The sequence below is a fragment of the Equus przewalskii genome, chromosome 4 (assembly GCF_037783145.1).
Source record: "Equus przewalskii isolate Varuska chromosome 4, EquPr2, whole genome shotgun sequence".
In the NCBI taxonomy this organism is placed as follows: Eukaryota; Metazoa; Chordata; class Mammalia; order Perissodactyla; family Equidae; genus Equus; species Equus przewalskii.
Genome location: NC_091834.1, coordinates 41633821 through 41650157, shown reverse-complemented (window position 1 = coordinate 41650157; position 16337 = coordinate 41633821). Strand labels below are relative to the sequence as shown.

At 36.9% G+C, this 16337-nt stretch overlaps 1 protein-coding gene across 4 annotated transcripts in view; it reads right to left on the bottom strand.

Moving 5' to 3' along the window:
- Positions 1 to 16337, bottom strand: part of UMAD1 (UBAP1-MVB12-associated (UMA) domain containing 1) — a 218039-nt gene that overhangs the window by 79900 nt on the left and 121802 nt on the right. The gene's annotated exons all lie outside the window — the stretch shown is intronic.

Here is a 16337-nt window from a genome sequence, read left to right as displayed (position 1 = left end):
CAGGAATGTCCACAACAGTGAAGATTACAAAATTTGTAGGTGATAACTTGGCTGACACTAAAGATTAGGAATTTTGGCTAAACTTAACTTTTCCATATGAAATGCAAAAGTTTACTTTACCGATGGCTACACTCAAGAAAGAGCCTCATGAAAATTTTAAAGGACTAAATAAAATTCTGTTAAATTCTAAAATCATGAAGCAAGAATTAAATTGGTCATTGATTTACTTAAGATAGTAGTTATTTTACTTAAGATAAACTAACTCCCTTAAATGTTTAAAATCCATCTACGTCAATGCACATTCCAGCCTATAAGCTTTGTTTTCAGCTGTGTGCAACCTTATTATTGTTGGGTGGGCCCCAACATGTAAGAGGTGTTCCATAAATACTAGCTGAATAAATTAGTGAACTTCTCTTTAGAGTTTCCAGACTGTAAAACTGTGACAAAATAATACTAAATGGTATGTAATAAAAACTTCATTTCAGCAAACAGTTAGTGTCTTTCTTCTAAAATTTATTTGTGAAACTTAAAAGGCTAATTTATTAAATACCACTATGTTACTAGTGACTCATAATTTTAAAAACAGTTAATGATTCTAAAAAATCATATTTAAACAAAAGCACTAGGAACTTTTGGGTTATGTCTATAGGATAATAAAATTAATACTTGTTAAATGAAAACTTAAATCAATCTAATTTTTAATATATTAAAATACAACATTAAGGATGTCAAAAACTATTTTGATTGATTTTTTAAGTGATTGTTTCAAGTGACCACTACTGGCATATCAGGATGAGCCTTATTTTCAGAAATCCCTCTTCACTGATAGTTAGGGATAAGATAATCAACCCCCAGTTTACAGGTAGCAGAACCAATGCACAAGGAGTTTAGTTTGCTTGGTTATAGGCATGAGAACATGGCAGCACGAGCGGCCAAGGTAATGCACGTCTCTGTACAACGAGGTCAAGGTGTGTTTAATAATTCACATGCATGATATGTTCATAAGAAAATATGTATCACCCAATACAAAAGGTCATTTACTCAGGAAACATTCTTTGCCTTTTCAAATGATTATTGCTCCAACCCACAGCCACACAAACACCGTATTTGGCTAAAATCATTCGGCACAAAGTCTGTGTGTCCTTTGCCATTTTCTGATTTCAAGATGTGTATCTATACAAAACTCTCTCCATTTCTCTCTACTGTTTGAATAACCAGAAAGGTTATCAGCCAGTGTTCTTGACATCACACAACACATCTGCCTGGAAGCGACTATGGAATCACTATTTACTGAAATGCCATTTCTGGCGATGACTCAGACAGGACAATAACTGATTACAAGGAAATATGCCATCTGCAAGATTATTCTCTATAAACAAAGGCACAAAATGAAAACTACACAAACAACAAACAGAAAAGAACAGGTCACAAAGAAATATAGTTTTTGAAGTTTTTTCCCTCCCACTTGAAAACAATTGTATAATGGTAAAAATTCAGTTATTTTCTCCATTTTTTTATAACACACATGAAAGTTGGATACTGTAACAATAAATGAAGATGCATATGACAAATGTGAAATAAGGTACTTTAGTTTTCAAACACCAGTTAAGTCTGGATTCTAAAATTTCATTTGAAAGTCAGCTGTTTAAAAAGAACAAAAGCAACCAACATTTTCACAGTACTTTACATCCATAAAACCTTTTTTATGACAGCACATTTGACTCTCACTATGGTGTAATAAGACATCCTCCCCATCCTCCCAACCCTCCAGTTTACAGGCAAGTGAACCCTAAGGGGCAGAGGCAGTCAGTGACCAGCCCGAGGTCTCCCAGGTAGAAGGCAGTCACAGTGGGAGCAGATCCGGGTCTCCTGGCATCCCAGGATTCCGTGGAAGGTCTTAATGATGGGGGCTGAGATGGGAGGAATCAAGTCTCTGAGTTGCAGAACAGTGTGTGAACTGAAGAGCCTGGGGCTCTGAAAGGGAGCTTTGAAGGCAGAATCTTGTGCTGGTCCAACCCTCTGGGCCCCTAGACATTTCTCTGCTCCTTTTTTCTTCCATAGGCCCCATGGATTATCTGTTCTCTTCCCTTTCCACTGAGGATGCCAAATACTTCTGACCAGAGCAAGCCTCTGTCCTTCCTTCCGGGCCTTCAAAGCAAACACACAATCCCCTTAATACTTTTCCAGAAGTTTGTAAGGCTAGAAACAATTCTACAAGAAGCAAAATCCCTCCTATACTACAACCATGCAACATGCAATTTTCTTGGTTTAAAGCGTTTTTATTTAGAGGGAGTTAATGAAAAGGCTATATATACATAGTAATGAAACTCTTTCAGAACTTAAAGGACTGAAGTGAAATTTATACATTAGATTAGGGTTTGGCAAATTTTTTCTGTAAAGGGCTAGATAGTAAAATTTTAGGCTTTGTGGGCCATATTGTCCCTGTTCCAACTTCTCAACTCTGCCATCGTAGCCGAGAGCAGCTACAGACAATATATAAACCAATGAGTGTGGCTGTGTTCCGATAAAACTTCATTTGCAAAACAGGTGTCAGGCTGTAGTTTTTCTCTCTCTGTTTGAGAAAATATATGTACTCCACCGTTTCTAGGGTAAAAAGCTGAATTATATTTGAGTTACATAAGGAGATAAGAAAGGGACAGTCATTGGAGTATCATCAAGATCCCATTCTAGTGGGTGAACTGGGTGGAGGGAGGGGAGAAATGGTAAAGATTGGGCTCTAGGTGAAGATAGGGCTTAAGTCACCCAGAGGAGACTTGTTGCGGGGGGCGGTGAGGGAGCACCCTCACTCCTTAGGCCTCCTTCAGTGTAGAGTAAGCTCTACTAACGTTCACCCCAGGCCTCCCCCCACTCTCCAGTCCATGGGTTGGTAACTTGGGAGTACTTGGCTGCACAGGGTTCTGTCCCTCTCTCTCCCCTTTCTCTTGAGAATGAGAGGACCACAGAGAGACGTGGCTCTATCTGCTCTGACCCTCCACAGGGACCTCCTCCCACTTGAGGAAGCCTGTCCCAGCCCAGCATATCCCATAACTGGATGGAGCTCAATCTAATCCTGGGGTTCCGATTAGGAAAACATTTGCTCCTTGATAGAAGCCACATTCTTCAACACCAGCTTTATAGGCAATAAAGATGAGAACTGGTCTCTATCTGTGTTTTCCTCCCTCTAAATTGACCAGATCTTACCTGGGGAAGAAGGGTGTTATTACTGCACTGCCCTAGAGCCCAACAGGGCTGAGAATGGGCTGGTGTGGACAGGGTTGGAGCCTGACTGCATAGGAAAAGTTGTGAGTACAGCAAACTGTTTTCTTTCTTTTCTTTAATTAGAGAGGAATTATCTAGAACTCCATATCTAAGAATGCAGTCTACAAAACACTAGTTTCAAGTGGTTCACAGGGAAAAAATATTTCTGTGGTCAAAAGTATGAGAAAAACCTGCAGAATGTGTTCCCTTCCAGTTGATTTCCAATGTACTTTAATGTGTTAAAGGCTCTGAGGAATTCCTCAGTAAAGGAACTTTAAATTTTTTTTCACAACGTATTTGACTAGGGAGCCATTTTATTCACCTGATACCTATTAAACATCTTCCAGAGGTCTATGAACACAATATGAGGAATGCTGATATAACATTTCTGAAGTTGAAATTGATTATGAAATATATTATTGTTACCTGACTCTTGAGAAGACCCTCAACGTTGCCAAATTTGTTATTTAGCTTTTGAACATTCCTTTTACACAGTGCTAACCCATGCTTATTTTCTTTAGTTGATTCTTTTCACAACTCCCTGTTAATTCATTCAATTGCATTTGAGGCAGACCAGCAGTATGTGACTATATTCTATGACATAACTTTGATTCCAGAATAGCTGATAATCTACAGAGGAGAAAAGGATAGCCAGGCACCTTGAAGACACAGGAGAAACCCCCAGTCCTCAGAAATCTCTCCACCAATTAGAGATTCATTAGGGTTAATGAGCTCCTCTTTTAAATGCAAATACCATCTGGGAGTGCTTGCTTATTAGTCATTCACCAAGTGAAGTAGTGGAAAGAACAGTGGAATGGCCACTCCATTAACTCCTTTTCATTCTTCAGTCACACACTCATTATACAAGGCAGCCTGGCACTGTGGCAAGAGAATGCCTTTGGCATCTGACAGAACTCGACCCAAATCCTTTACCAAATCCATGACCTTGTGCAAGTTAAACTTCTCAGAGCCTCAATTTCCTCATCTGGAAAATGGGAATATGATACATAACAAGCTGTTATAAAGATTAAATGAGAACATGGTAAATGCTAATTACAGAGAAGGGAGAAGGGTTTGGGCAAGATAAATGTTTTGTCATAAGTCTTAGCGTCAACTGCTATTCTGCCCTTGTCAGGTAGCTTTGCCGTTATCTTCAGCATAGGAGAGGTGATAGGAGAGGCCGGCACATGTAATCTCACTTAGTGCTCAAGGCAGCGTTGTGAGGTAGGCTTTACTGTATCCATTTAAGAATGGCAGGCCTGGTGTTGGAATCCAAGTCCGCTGACAATGCCAAATCATTACATAATGTGCTGCTTCCCATTATTTATCAAAACTTGAGCGAAGTTATCCAACTCAGTTTAATATACTTTACATTTAAGTCTCCTTCAGTTTAGTTTTCCCTTCCACTTTTTCCATTACTGTCAACTTACTCCCCATTTTCCACTAGAATGAAGAGAAGAGGAACAGAGAGAAAGCAAAAGTACTAATAGCTGAAGACAGGCTCTGCCCAGGAGCCTGTTGCTGTCGGCTCAAGATTGTGATGACAATTCTTATAACCCCACAAGAAAATGAGCCAAGAATAAGAATAGCTGAGCTGTAGAGGGAGGAAGGCAGTTAGCAAACAAATGCAGGAAAAGGTTCAAGTTGACCAGGAATTAAAGAAAAGCAAATTAAAATAGCCCCAAGAACATACTAAATTCAGGTGTAAAATTATTACACCCAAAATTCGCTAACGATGGAGTACAACTAACACACTGGCATCATTCCTAATGAAACTGTGATTTGACTGTATGTATGTGTGTGTGCGGGGGGGGGGGGGCAACAAGAAAAATAATTCTACACACACTCACTAAGGGCTTATAAAACGAATTATAAATGGTTGTAAAATACAAAGAAAGTTTTAAATTAAGGGTTCAATAGAACAGCCAATCTACTTTAAATTAGTGTGACTCTTAATTTTAATACATATTTATACACAATTTGTAGGCATCACGTTAGATTTTAACCTTATGACTGCTGTTAAAATCACACAGTTAAAACCATGCTTACTACTTGAAAAGCTTTGGGTCATACTGAATACTTACAGGCATTTACTCAGGGAAGTAAGAATACCAGCAAATCTGACTGAGGTCAGACCCACTGATCAGTCCTGGCCTGCTCTTAATTAACTTGCCTTGGGACTCCACAGATGTCTTAGGTCTGAGTCTTGTTACTTTGTAGTTATGGGTAATAATTTTTCTGGAAAATCTTAAGGCAATCCAAAAACATCAATTAAGTACTTAACACTATGTTAAACAGTTAAACCTAGACTTTCTTAATTTTAGGCCAAAAGATTAGAAACCCAAAAGGCCAAATTAATTTTGCACACGCACATTTGTGCGATATTGTATCATGCTGTACAAACTGGCCTTTGAAGGTTTTTTGTTAATCTTCCCTAAATCAGAGTAAATTTATATACTGCAAGGGTAAATTGAGGTGACCATTCCTGACCCTGGATCTCAAGATACGGCTAAAAGAAAGTTCCATAAAGGGCTGCTCTGAGCAGTCCACTGACAACAGGTTCTACAGGCTCTGCTAAAAACAAACAGACTGACATAAAAAGGATTTTCAGTGTGTATAGCCTGAAGCCTAAATTTGTAAACAGAAAAAAATATAGCCACACTCTACCAGGTTATCTAGTCTCCTGAAACAAAGATTCAAATGTGCTGCCCGTTGTGGGTGAAGATGATGGAATGGATCCATCACCAATAATGCAAACCTAGGTTGGAGATGCATTGCCAAGTCACTCACACTGAGGGCTGTTCAGTCTCTTTTCCAATCAATAGAATAAACGTGTGAAATTACTGATTGGTGTTAGGAGTTCCGCTCAGCCAGTTTTCAACATAGAAAAATAAGTGGGCCCATGAGACCAAATGGGTGTTTCATCCTGTAGCATCGATTGGTCCCATCAGATATTATGTAGGTAAGCTTCTCAATCTCTTGAAATTGAGTTCTTAGATTGATAAAAGAATTGTAGTGTAACAGAAAACTGCAAAGCAAGTTTCTAGCAGAAATAATAAATGCAGTATATGAAATATAATCAGCTTCAAGTTAAGTTTCATTCATTCAAGAAATATTTGTTAAACACCTACCACATGCCATATGTCATGCTGGGCACCATGTGAACACAGCAATACCATCCCTGCCCTCACAGTGTTTACATCCTAGAGGGGATTTCAACCAAGAAATGAAAATCACAAAAACTGGTTGTAGAAATGAGCCAAAATTAAAAATCATGGGAGTACCAAATCAGTTAAGGAACAGAAATTTGTATAGAGCACACTGGAAAAGGTGGCCAGCTATAACAAAAACAAGCTTCCTTATTAGGCTCCTTTCACTTAAAAAAAGAAAAAAATATATATCATTAGTCAGTATCATTACTTTTAATGAAAGTCAAATATCAAATATGCTGTTACATCACACAAAAGTTTGAAGAGAATATTTCTGAAAATACACCAAAGTTATTTGAAGAAAAGCAGATATTAAAAAAAAATAAATCACTTACAAATCACAGGTCACAATTAGAAGCAAAGCCACACATAGTGGATATGGTAAGGTGGCAGAATGTGATAACTAGATGAAGACAGAATTTGATTTCAAAATGCAAAAGAAGCTGGTTGATTTTATTGAAGATGTCATATTTGTCATTCAGTTATACAATAGAAATGTGTGAAATGACTGTTCTCACATAGTATATTGGGTCACAATATACTATGTCATATTTAAAATGTTCGTGTAAGAAAAGAAATTTGGTCCCTTTAAGAACTCAGGTAAACCTCAACACCACAAGGCCTGAGGGAGGAAGTCCTGGCCCTTTCTCTGGCCAGCTGACTGCAAGCAGGCGGACAGCAACAGTGAATCACCAGTTCACATCCTGAGCAAGAAGGACCCTGAACCGGCCCAGATCAAAGCTTAAGGTTGCAAACTCAGGACTGCCCATCCTTTGCAATATTTATGGAACTTTCATTTGGGCTACAATACACAGACGGAGTGGAAGAGAAAGCGAGTCATGGGCTAGCCTGGGATGAATGTGCCCCAAAGGAAAGTTGGGGCTGAAAGAAGCAGAGAGCAGGGCCTTCATATGCATAAACAGAGGTCAATTCTGAGATCTCTCCTTGCCAGTGGGGCAGCGCATATCACATTTCCATGTGTGTAGGAATTACCTGGAGTGCAAATTCCTGAGTCTCACAAGAGATTCAGACTTTTGAAGCCTGGTGAAGGGCCTAAAACTCTAAATTTTTAGTAAGCATTCCAGGAGATTCTAATGCAGGTGGTTCATGGACAACACTTCAAGAAACACTGAAGCAGACTGAGAGAACCTACATGGCTGACAGATTATATCTGCCTCATTTCTGGAATGATTATCCTCTCCTTCCTTCTCTCCTTCCCTCCCACATAGTTTAAATATTTAGAGAGTACATATATCTGTGCTAAGGTTGAGGCCCAATAAGGTAAGTTCCCAAAAGAATCAAAAGCAGGGTCTTAAAGAAATATTTGTACATCTATGTTCACAGCATTATTCACAAGAGCCAAAAGGTGGAATCGACCCAAGTGTCCATCAAGAGATGAAGGGATAAACAAAATGTGATATTTATACATATATATTTATATATAATAGAATATTATTCAGCCTTAAAAGATAGAAATTCTGACATAGGCTGTAACATGGATGAACCTCGAAGACAATACCAAGTAAAATAAGTCAGGCACGAAAAGACAAATACTGTATGATTCCATTTATATGAGGCACCTAGAACAGTCAAATTCATAGAGACAGAAAGTAGAATGATGGTTGCCAGGGGCTGGGGGTGTCGTAGAAAGTTGTTGTTTAAGGGGTACAGACTTTAAGTTGTGCAAGGTGAAAAGAATTCTGGAGATTGGTTTAAAACACTGTGAGTGTACTTAACACTACTGAAATATACACATAAAAATGGTTAAAATGGTAAAACATGTATTTTACTGTACAATTAAATATATAAACTTTAAACAGTAGATGTGTTACCCTCTATTTAGAACAATAAAATGGTGGAACTTAAAGATAAGACTACTACTAGTCAATACTACATTTTACAATTTATTTTAGTTTTGTTCTGTGTTTACATACAGATGTTATAATTAGTCTTTATTCCATATTCACAGTTATTTTAATAAATTTATATATATATATTTAAAGAAAAAAGGAAAAATCAAGTGAAGGAAAATGTTTCTTTCTCTCCACTAAGAACTGGTTAGGGCTCAATAAAGGGCCTGGCTACAAGAAACAGTTTGACCAGCTGCCCAGTTACAATGCATTGCAGTAAAAAAATAATAAACAATATAAGGAGAGCACACTTCAGCCACTCTGCACTAGTACAATAATGTTGTTTCTGCTGATGTGTATCTGAAAGCTTACTTGTACTTACATTACCAGGTAAACAACATGTGTTACTGATACTGAATACTGATATGATATACTTTAAAAAGTTCTCAACTGCTGGTTATAAAAATTGAAATTTTTGTATAACTTGAATCAAGAAATATAAAACATGAAGTACTGGATAAACAGAGAAAGCACTGTTATAGATTATGCAAAACCTCAGAGCTAATATGTGGATCCTTTAATGATCTAAAGCAAAATATCTAAACTTCCTCTAAATAAGAGATATTTTTCAATCCCCTTGAAGCCTTAAAGTCTCTAGGATGGAGGAGAGGTTGCTGACAATACAATCCAGGAGTTTGGGGGAGGGGTTCCTTATCAACAGATAACTTCTTAGGTCCCTACTACTGGCTTGTGCTTCTTTGCCACAGAAATTCCACCAAATCTGAGGAGTTAAGGGAAGGAAAGAAGAGGAGAGTAACAGGATAGGAGGCAGTGGACAAATCAGATTTTGAGAACCTGCTTCTGGCAGATCCTAATCTAACAACGGGGGAACAATGAGCTCAGGAGCTCCAAAATAGGCTGAGAGCACAAAATCAGAAAAGTGTAAAAGCAAAAACCCATTGAGAAGGAAGCAGCACCCTGGTGAGATGAGCAGGCGGCATAGCTAAAAAGTATGGGAATTTGCTTGAAGACAGGGTGAAAAGCGATGATGGAAAGAGCAAGGACCACTCTTTGCCTGAAACATTCCTGAACCCAGACGTCAACCTGCTAACATGTACTCAGTGTTCCCATCTCAGCTTCAACCTCACTCCCTCAGGCTCCCCAAGCGGAATCCATGCCCTCTTTACATGCTCCCATATGTTCTCACTCTTCTCCAAAGCACTGCACACATTTACAATCATTTAATTAGATGCACTCACTCGTTTAATAGCTGTTGTTCCCACTAGACTGTCAGTTCCACTAGGACAATGACATGCTTATTTTATTTGCCACAACATTCCCAGCAACTTGTTCAGTGTCTGGTACCAAGTACACACGTGGTAGGCCCTTATGAAATGGCTGTTTTCTGACTGATGCATTACAGCAACTAGGAGGGCATTGTCAAGAGGAGAGTGGCAGATAGTCTAAGAAAAATAAAAGTTTCTTATGAAACTATGGGATAAATAAAGGAAGCTGAAGAGGATGAACTATGATTGGTAAAAGGAAATAAGTTTATTAATAGCATTTAGAACCGGGTGAAAGGTAGAGAGGCTGAAAAAAGGCGTAAGGAGAGATCAATAATCACAGCTCTAACGTAGTTTGGACAGGATTTCTGCAACGAGGAAGGACAAGGTAGACCAGCTGTCAGATACTTGGAAACACTGCCCAGCAGTTTGTTACAGGTAGAAGGAAAAGGACAAAGAGTCAATAGTGACTTTGAAACCGGAGAAGAGAATTTACCAGATTCTACATAGTTACGGTGAGTTTGAGATAACTGCATGAAATAGAAGAGGTGGCTGCGATTCCAAAGGAACTCTGATAAAGTATTTTTTCTTATTTTATTGTATTTAATGCTGTATTTTTAAGTTTACTACTGATATGAACTCGAAAATTTTAAAATATCTTCTTTAAAAAACATCGTACTACATTAGAAATTATTCTAATATATTTGGGACATTTTTAAAGTTCCTCTAAAAATAGTTGTAATGTTAAAAAAAATCTGCAGTTCTTTCAGTTTGTAAAGAAGGAATCACTAATTTCAGCACTGGTTAAACAGTAAAACCATTTGCCATTTTAAAGTTATGAAAATCATCTATCGTTTACGTAATTTAAACTTACATTTCTATTTTATTACCAGCAAATTCCACAGTATTGCTCAGTTTCATAAGTTCCATATTCCTGAAATTAGGATTCATTTACTAAATCCCTACTATATATTTATATCTTCATAAAATCAGTGATTTCAAATAAATTCGGTAGTCTTCTAGGGGATGGTTCAGTGAAATCAGAATTCATCCGGAATGTGCCTAACTGCAACACATAAAAAAAAAGTTCCAATCTCCAATAACTTTATTCTAAAGTTTAAAGGACTGGGCTGGAAAAGACAAACAGATTAACCCACCAGCTCTGTTACACGAAGCTGTCTAAGAGTAGTTGTTTCATTCAAGTCAACCTGTCTCAATCAAATTCCTTCTCTTCTCACCACTCGCCACTTTAACCGACTCCAGACTTAATGAAGCAAACCTCCTTCCTGGGGCTATCAGATTCTCTCTCCTCACCCTGTAAGAAAGCATTTCAACCCTAGAAAGAGCAAGGACCCTGGAAACCGGAACACAGCGGCAACAGGGAGAGCCTCTCAATCGAAGCGAAGAGCAAAAAGTAGCTCTTCCCACACGGCTTCCTGAGGGGGAAATACTGAATGCTGACTTCTCTGTACAGGGCCAACTGATCTGTAGGCCATGCACCGACCACCCATCTCATATCAAAAGAAGTCAGGAAGAAAAGCATAAAGAAGAATATGGTTTCTCATCAAGCCTGATTCTAAGATTACAGCAAACAGTGTGTTTAATAAGAAGCTTCTTAGATCAGGAGACAGTACACAGAAGTAGTGGGATAAAGAGTTGGAGAACCTAAGTTGCTTTCGGCCCCATAATTCTCAAAACAGAAAATGGACCCATATTCAAATATCAGTAGAAAACAAAAGCATTCTACTATGGTCTGAATGTGAACCCTCAAAATTTATATGTTGAAATCCTAACCCCCAAAGATGATGGTATTAGGAGCTGGGGCCTTTGGGATGTACTGAAGTCATGAGGGTGGAGCCTTTATGAATGGGATTAGTGCCTTATAAAAGAGACCCCACAGAGATCTGTAGCCCCTTTCACCATTGAGGACATGATAAGGCACCGGCTCTGAATCAGGAAGAAGACCTCGCCAGAAAGTAATCATGCTGGTGCCATGATCTTGGACTTACTAGCCTCCAGAACTGAGGGAAAGAAATTTCTGTTGTTTATAAGCTACCCAGTCTTTGGTGTTTTGTTATAGTGGCCCGAATGAACTAAGACACATTCCAAAATTAAAATAAATAAATTATTTGAGGTTTATCCATCATTTCTGATTATCCAAGTATCTGTTTTTCTATAAGATTGGTGAACTAGTCTTTTTATTTCCCAGTTTCTACGGGAAGAATATTTTTTTAAAAAGTCAGTCTGCCTGCTTGTCTATCTATATCTTTCTTCCTCCTTCTCTTCCTTCCTGAATAATTGAGTCTCAGCGAGGTAGGCCGTAGAGGATGCTGGATCCTGAGTGAGGAAAGGAGGATGTGGGGAAGGCTGCGGCAGCAATGGACTGGTTCAGGCTACTGCAGTACAAGCAGGGTAAAGATGGGCCTAGATCGTCTCACTGTGCCATAAAGCACCGAAAGAATGAAAAAGACATTTTGAATGAGTTCCCACTGACCAAAACTGGGACATTTTAAGCATCAAAATAAATGATTGTAACACAGTATAATCCATTTAAAAGTCCATAAACAATAATTTAAAAAACTCATGCATCCATACTGATATAAATAAAATAATGAATAAATAAGAAGTGGAGGAAGCTTTTCCTTGCAGTGGGATGCCAACTGATAAATGGAGAAGGAATGAAGGAATTAGAAAATCACCAGTTGGCAACTATTACAGTAATAATTAATTCAGCCAAGAAACAAAGATAAATGCTAAAACTAGTGAGTGGGAGGTTGATAAGGAACCAGTCTCAAAAGCACTGCCGTCCAAATACTGATTATAAAGAGAGAATGAGTAACTTTACAGTAGAGAAATCTGGCGGATACCACCTTAAATAAGAGATCATGGTTAACAACTCGAGTGATTTAACAAACGGGAATTGTGCACCATGCAAGAGGATGCAGTGAGAAGAACATATCGCTTCTGTGATATTTGTAACAAAAACACATCACCTGAATCCCATTTCAAGGACACATCAGACAAACCCAAACTGAGGGATATTTTATAAAATAACCGGCCTGTAATCTTCAAAAGTATCTAGATACTGAAAGTCAAGGAATGACCGAGGAACTATTCCAGATTGAAGGAGATTAAAGAGACATGACAACTAAAGGCAACATGGATTCCGAACTGGATCCTTTTGCTATACAGTGCATTATTTGGACAAAACATAAACGGAGGTCTGTGGCTTTGATAGTTAATTTCCTGATTTTGATGACTGATGTAGGAGATGTCCCTGCTTTTAGGAAATACCCATAAAGTATTTGGAAGTAATGACACATCATATTGCAAATTTACTTTCAAATGGTAAAGCAAAAAGCTCTTTTCACTGTTTTGTAACTTTTTTGTTAAGTTCGAAATTATTTCAAAATAAACAGAAAATAAGAGGAATAGTTAGGATGGTTAGAATACATGTATATGACAGAAAGAGACAGAGACAGAAATAGAGACAGAGCTCTCAATGGCTCCATTAACCCACTAACCAAAATGGAAGTAATCCTTTACCTTTTCGCCTTTTTACTATTTTCGCTCGTAAATGACTACATAGGAAAGTAGCATGCACAGTTACCCAAGGATGTTTCACATGCAACAAGAACTCTAACACAGTTCAGATTAGGAGACCTTTCTAAGAAGGAGGGGCAGAAGCTAACTTAAAAATACATTTCAGATGATACGATAATGTGTAACAAGGCTGGTCTTGTTTATTTTCTTATATAGCACTTTTCCTCAAAAGATATTAAGCAAACTTTTCTTCTACTTTTCAAGGAAATCATGACAACTTCCTGAAAGGAGACAATCTCTTTACAACAACTTTACGAACAAGGAATAATTCTGCTTACTTAACAGGTGAAGAAAATAATGAAAGAGAGATTTTACAGTTCCTAGCACCACAAAATGCCTAAGTGGTAGAGCCAGTATTCAAACTAAACTCTGTCTGGGTTTAAGACCCACGTTTTTCCCAATATAATTATAAAAGGAGACAGTTTACTGAGAATTCTCTCCATGAACAATATCCACCTTCAGAACGGCATACTGTCATGGGAAAATTGAATCCATTTATCGTCTTACATTTCTTCTTTATTTTGCCTCCTTTTTGTAATGTATTGAAGTAGAAGAGACAGAGCACAATGTCTATTTCTGGTTTCGTTTCACTTAACCAGAAGAACACTGACCATTTTATAACACTGTGCAAGACCAACTGAACACCACATGGAACTGGGTGCTGTTGAAGAGGTTTTGTTGGTGGTGCTTAAGTATGCCGTTGGTGTAATTATTTCTGGCTCTGATATTTGAGTTCTATTTTCTCTTAAGCACTCGGAACCAGTTTTATATCTCTCTAATAAAGGATATCACTTTACCTCTACAATTTCCAACAGTTGATTTTTAAAGTAAAACTCTTGGTAGTTAAGACACGGAAGCAACATTTGAGCTTATCTTGGCTACTGTTCCCCATCCCTGCTTCCAAACCCATTTCATAAGCGAGATCTGGAACACGATGTCCTTATTGTCCATTCTAATTCTCACCTCCCAACCCCAAAGCTTAACAAACACCCACAGAAAAACACCCTACAGCATCTGCCTTTTTAAAAATATAATTTCTATTCTACAAAACAAAGGATTCTTAAGTTCTTATATTCCAATTGTACTGTCATTAAAGAGACAGTGAATTCTTTTTCTTTTGACAAAGAAAATACGTATTTTAATAACACCAGTCTTGACTTACAGACCACTTAGAGTATGCTACAACTATCTGTAATTGAGCTGACCTAGTTTCATTTTACAAATTAGACAAGATGGTACAACCAACCTATTTCTTACAAGGATTAAATGAGATCCTAGATAGTCTCTTTCTAAAAATCAGCAAAATTACCATCTCAAAACAGGATAGTTTATTTCTAGATCAGACTTGCCCAGTGACTATGTATGTCTACACAACAGATTATGCACCAGACATTCTGCTGTTGTTGCTGATGTAGGCACAGAAGGTAAATAACGTGGATTAACTAGGATTAAAGTATTATTTTCTGATTACATTTGTGGTTCAAGATTCTAGGTACTTAAAACTATTCTCAAGATTAAATAAAAAGCCTACAATTTAAAGTGAATAAAAAGAAAATAAAATAAATGTAAAAGTCTAAAAAATTAAACTATTTAACTTATAAAAAATTTATTTTTATTATGTATGCAATAGCATACATCTACATGACCTAGACATATTTTCTTACCTCTGAGAAGGAAGGTGATATGTAAGACAATATGTGACACAGGTACCTCACATGCACACATATTAAAAGTTTCACATAAGCAAATGTTATAAGAAGACTCAGAATCATGAGAAATAATCAGAAGAACAGAAAAGTATATGAGAATACAGGAGGAAAACTCTGAAAACAAAACTGAGATTTTCATTTTTCCCTTATTTACTCTGAAGTTTATTTTCCATTAATATTAAAAAAATTTCTTCCCAAACTACTATATTCCTAAAAAGAAACAGAGAATCAAAATAGAGCACAGATAAGAAAAGGGAAGTTTAAAAATGAGAGAATGGAAAAAAACAAATTTAGAGTAACACAAATAGTAAATGATGTGGTTTCCATTGTATGAGTAATTTGCATAATGCAATGATAGATTATTTTCACATCTTAAAATTTCTTCCTTAATTTTATGTTTAATTTTATGACTTGCTTCTTCATTCAAAATACAAGGCTAGAGAAAATGGTTTGGATTTGACAAAGAGAACACCTCAATGCGTGAAAATGATCAGAATTCTACAATTCTATTTTTAAAAGTTTTTCAGGTTTCTCTTTTTCTACTTCGTTATTCCAGATATAAATTTCCCTCTTTCTGAATTTAGAAATTAAATGGTTCCAAACCCCAAAGCAGTAACAGTCCTAAACCCAAACAAAAAACTGTTAGCATTAATAAGAGCTCAGTAAAGAGGATGAAAACAAAATTAATATATAAAACTCAACAGCTTTCAAATAACTAGTTATAAAATACAATGGAAAGAAATTATCCAATTCCCAATAGCTACAAAATATAAAATATTTGGAAATGAAAATTTTTTTAAAACCAAGTCTTATATGAATAAACCTATAAAACTTTCCTGAGGGACATTTAATAAAAATACTTAAATAAATGAAGAATCATTCCTGGATGGATTATATGTGCATAAATATGTCAATTCTTCCCACATAAATGTATAGAAATACCAGTAAGGCAATTCCAATAAGATCTCCACTTTTCTTTCCTGAATTTGGCAACGTATTTTAAAGTTGTACTAATAAAAATTTAAAATGCAAGAACAATCAGCTAATTTTTTAAAAAGAATGGGGGGGAGGGCATTGTGCCCTATACACTACTAAATCTTCAAAAATCTAAATTAATTAAAACACTAATGAACTGGAAGGAAGACAGATCAATCACACAGAAAACTCAGAAAAGGATCCTTAGGATATGAAAGAATTCAGTACATTCTGTTCGTGTCACCAAAATTTTACTGAATACCTATGTGTCAAGTACTGTTAGTAGGAAAGTAAACTGACGTAATCTTCCTAGAAAGCAATTTGGCAATATGTATCAAGAACTTTGAAAGAGTTTATAGCCTTTTAGCCAGTAAATACACTTCTAGAATTTATCCTAAGGAGTGGTCAGAAATTCATTTAGGTATTCATACAAAGATGTTCATAAGAAGG